Genomic DNA, 5,230 nt, shown 5'->3' on the forward strand with positions numbered 1-5,230 from the left:
GGTATTATTAACAGGCTAAGGTAGAAAACCAATCAAAAGGAAATGATATATTTTATTTAAAACATAAAATTGTTCATGGGCCCATAAAAAAAAACATTTAGAAGTTATTTACAACTCAAAATGGTCATTACTGTTTAAATTTTACAACCCTGCTGACCTAAGCGGCAAAAATAGGGTAAACCCCCTAGTTCCTCTGAGAACTCCTTGGCCGTGGTTCTCAAGCGGCTGCATATGTACACAACACCACCTAAGCTCTCCACTCAAGGCTGGGTGAGCTTCTCTTTCCCTTTACCTGCACCACATAGCACCCATGAGCCAAAGCCCAGCAAGAAAACACAATATAGCATGAATATAATATCAACAATGATCATAATAATCATTCAGGACATTCAGTCCAAAACAGATGAGTGAAAGTCGCAAAAGTCACTAAGGTGGGTTCCGTTCCCTCTAGCCATGTGACGATAGGGTCATCAGGGCTTTGGAAATAAGTGATCCTTTCACTAGCTTAAACAGGATAGGTGCTTGATGACTAGTCATCAACATAACCTACCTCATGACCATAGAGTCATAACCATGGGATTTCGCTCCCTAGCCATGTGACAAGCTGTCACCTAGGCCTTTGGCCCCGGCTCGGAGTAACTAGTCCTAGACTAGTCAACCACTTATAAGTTTCATCGACCTTAGAGTCGTTCCAGCATTAATGCTCTTAGAGTCATTCAACGCTGATATCGATTAGATCTAATCTTTTATTGGCCCTGCGTTCAGGACGCTTATGCCGTTTCTGACTCTCAGGTCAGTAATATGCGACCAGTTCCGTCCCTGACTAATCAGTGCCATACACAAGTAAGCAAGCTCTGCTAAGCATTTAATATGCAATCAATGTCCACATTTACCAATCAACATGCCTCAACAACAATCATGCATGTCATATACACAGGGTGCAGTTTTCTTACCTCTGGTTCGAGCGAGAATTAATATAAGAATAACCCTTGAGAACGATCTGTCTTTTTGTCCCTTAGCGGTTACCTGGTCATAACTAATTATGGGATTCCATCAATAAAATGAATAATAAAATATTCTCGGACCAAGACCTAGCCTCCGGGACATCGAATCCCACTAAACCGGGTAGTAGGATCGATCCCGAGGCCTAAGGTTTGAATCCCTAAGTCAAAAACACACTTTTGGCCAAGATGGCCCTCAAGCGCCATAGCCCTTCCCCAAGCGCCGCGGCCCTTCCCCAAGCTCCTGCACCCAATGTCGCGGCATTGCCTCCCAACAGCTAAAAACCCTTGTTTTCTCCCATTAAAACCTTATTTTTTCCCTCTTTCAATCCTTCCAAAAACTTACTCAAACATCTCCAAATCCAAAATTGTAGAGTCCAAGAACTTTACTTAGCTAGTTAGATAGTAGTAATTATAGTATTTTTATTACTGTGAATTTTGGTTCAAGCTGGGACTTAGTTGGAAACTCCTAGCAATAGTTATGGATTTTATAAGTTTAACATATAATTTAAGAATATTAATTATAACATATGGTTTGATTAATATTGCTGGTTATTAATATGATAATTATTATAACCTAAGGTTTAGATAGAGCCGATAAGAATATGACACTTGTCATGAGCATAGTTATTCCTAAGGTTTAGATAGAGCCAATAGGATTATGACACTTGTCATATGCATGATTATTAAGGAATTATTATTTTAATGATAAAATAAGGGAAATATAAGACTTATTCTTCATCAGAATCTGTTAGGAGCATGACATTTGTCACAATTTTATTTATTTGGGGATTAGGTTATATTTAGATAATTAATTAGATTTTTCGTAACTTTAGGGTACAGTAACTTCTGACCTATTTTTGACCAAGTTATGTTATGAATTTCGAAAAATATTATTTCTAGAACGTTGTAGATAATTGAATTATCTTTGTAACGGTATAAAGATGGTCTAAATGGGAGTCCTACAGATTCAGTTATGTTTATTTTACTGCAGGTGAGTTTAGAGTTATGAGATTTAGGGAGTTAGAAGTTAGGATTCTATTTGTTTTTATTATTTTTATTTTTAAAAATCAAGCTTTGACTCCTTAAACCTCTCTCTGAATACTTTGACCAAATCCTAAGCCTTTGACTGAAGAATATTCAAATATTTTCAATTTAATTCATTATTTTTATTCAAAGCCAAAAAGAAGATTTTTATTCCTAGAACTCTATAAATAGGACCTAGCACCAAGCCTTTTCATTCATTCTTCAAGCATTGATCAGAGCCTTCCAAGTGCTAGTGAGACTATAGAGTGATAAACACTTGGGTTGGGGATATAAGCTTTATCATTCTATGCTTATTAGACACTTGGGAAGTAAGGTTGATAGTGTGTATTTCAGTTTCGAGGTGTAGTTCGGTCATAGCAATTTCAAAGGTATTCCTATTCTTAGTTCCTTTTCTGTATTGTTTCATTAGTTCTTATAGTTTTTCTCTAACTCAATTCCTAACTCAGTCTTCTCTATTCTTGGTTAGGCATCTAAGTTCTTCGAACTTGAGATTTCTTGTTGGTAAGTATCTTCTCGATGGTTTAGTTCATTCCTCTTCATCTCTTTCTTTTAGAAAACTCACCTCTCTATTAATGGTTTTTAGGAGTGTTCCAAAATCCTGACCTTGTTCTCATCATCCCTGTATTTTGGTAAGGAAAATACGATAGTTCTTATGTGATATGTGCTATGTTATGTAAGATGTTATGATTATGCTATAGTATGATTTTATGTGTATGATATATGTATGATTAGGGCTTATAGTTGTAATATAGCAAACACTATCACATTTATGTTTTGGGGCTTGTAGTTGCTATATAGCAAACCCCAATAGTTATATGTTTTTGGGGCTTATAGTTGCTTAACTAGCAAACCTCATTGTAGTTTAAGGCTTATAGTTGCTTAGCTAGCAAACCCCAATACTCACCATGTACATGGGTTAGAATATGATATATGTGTTATAGTATATGATATATGTTCATAGTTTATTTGTATGATTGTGTTTCATGCTTGTAGTAGATTTTTCTTGCTGGGCATTAGGCTCATTCCTTTATGTTTTATATGTGCAGGAAAATAATTATGGTGGCGGGAAGGTTCTTGGCAGCTTGGAAATGTGTATTGAGGGAGAATGGAAATCGGTGGACTGCGCAATGATTCGAGGATGAAGTTGTTTAAGTCTTTTAATTATGATTTATATGTATTTTTTTTCCGCACTTTGTTTTGTAATGAATTTTAAGATTTAAGTTATGTTCTATTTTATATTTTCAAACAATTGGATCCCATATCCAAACCACATTTTTATGTATTTAACCTTTGCTTTACAGTTTATAATAAAGGTATGGTTATTTCATATGTATGTTTTCCTTAAGATTAGTGTCTATGTATAGTAGTTATTAATGGTCCAAAGTCTACAATAGTTGGGTCGTTACAGTTGGTATCAGAGCAACGGTCCATTTACATGAAGTTCTCCTTGATACACACGCTGAAGCTCCGAATCTAACCGCCAATGTAAGTTGTTTATGTTATAGTTGTTATGATTATGTGTTTAGTTAACGTTTTAGTCCTTATGTTTTCAGTCAAGAATATTTGTAAATTAGTTTATTTTTCGTTATTTATTTTATTTATTATCTTTGCATTTATGATTGTACATAGTGAATTTTTTTTTCCAAATAAATATCATTGTTATTTTTGAATGACATGTATGAGTTTGATTTTTTTTACAATCATAATAAATAATAAATTTAATAAATAATGACCAAGTTCGATGAGGGTGGATACAAATCAATGGACCGAGCTCTATATTGTGAGTATAGGGGGCCATAGTAGTGGGAACGATTTTACTGATCCCAGCCCTCCCAGAGTATGGTTAACTTTGGAACAACGATGAGTTTCGAGGCTGAGAATTAAGTCATATAGGATAATTAGAAACACACTTAGAAAATAATAAAGATGGCTTTTTTTAAAAGTTTAGAAACACACCCTAATTATAAAGAAGGCTCACATATTTTCTTCATAAGAAGTCATAATTAATAGGTCCGAGTTATGTTTGCTTAGATTCAGTTTTCCTTAGAGCCTATTAGGGTAAGTTCTAAAATGTTAGAACTTTTGGTGAAGATGTCGCTCAGAAGATCTTCTCGCAACAATGCCAATGCCTCAAGCGTCGCTCCTGAAACTTATGAAGCCCCTACAGTTCGTAGAAGGAGGCGTGCAACCAATGTTGCTGCTAAAGAAATAGCGCTGCCACCGCCAGTTAACAACACTGCAGAAATTGCAAGACTACGACAACAAGTGGAGGAATTACTACAGCAACAGCGGTAGCAGACTCAGCCTCCACCTCAGCCGCAACCACAGCCCCAGCAAATGGCTCAAGTACCCCATCAAGTAGGTCCTTATGGGGGATGGCCAATGGAGAACTATGCGCCATACCCAGCTCAGCACATGGAGCCAATCTATGAGCGGTTTCGTAAGCAACACGCTCCAAACTTTGAAGGGACAACAGACCCCTTTGAGGCAGAAGAATGGCTCAGAAATGTAGAGCCGATCCTAGCACATACGAATCTCGGCAACGCGGACCGCATATCCTACGTTTCGTCTTTGCTTAAGAAGGATGGTAGAATATGGTGGGACTTAGTTCAGTAGACTAACGATGTCGCCACCATGATATGGAAAAGATTTGTGGAGCTATTCCACAAAAAGTATTACAACTCGGTAGTCATCGCTACAAGGGTCAAGGAGTTCGCTAGTTTGAAGCAGGGAAACTTAACGGTAGTAGAATATGCTCGGCAGTTCGACAGATTAGCGAAGTTTGCACCAGAGTTGGTTCCGACTGACGTTATGAGGGTGAACAAGTTCGTTAGAGGACTTAGACCAAAGATTGAATTAGGGGTTAAGCTAGCGAACCCGGGAAATACTACCTATGCCAATGTTCTAGAAATGGCAATAGAAGTAGAAAGGATTCAGACGAATGTTAGTAAGGAGAAGAGGGATTAAACGATGGTTCCAGACCAAAGTCTTTGCCTTGACCTAGGGAGGAGCCCATGCTAGTAACAAGCAGTTACAGGTCAGATTCCTATCCTCGATAGTATATATTCTAGTATCGCTTGATTTGGGAGCAATATACTCGTATATCTTGTTAGGAATGATAGAGAAATTAGATAGACCTTGTAGAACTAGATTTGTGACATAGTTGCCTTCGGGTGAAGTAG

The sequence above is a fragment of the Humulus lupulus genome, chromosome 1 (assembly GCF_963169125.1).
Source record: "Humulus lupulus chromosome 1, drHumLupu1.1, whole genome shotgun sequence".
In the NCBI taxonomy this organism is placed as follows: domain Eukaryota; kingdom Viridiplantae; phylum Streptophyta; class Magnoliopsida; order Rosales; family Cannabaceae; genus Humulus; species Humulus lupulus.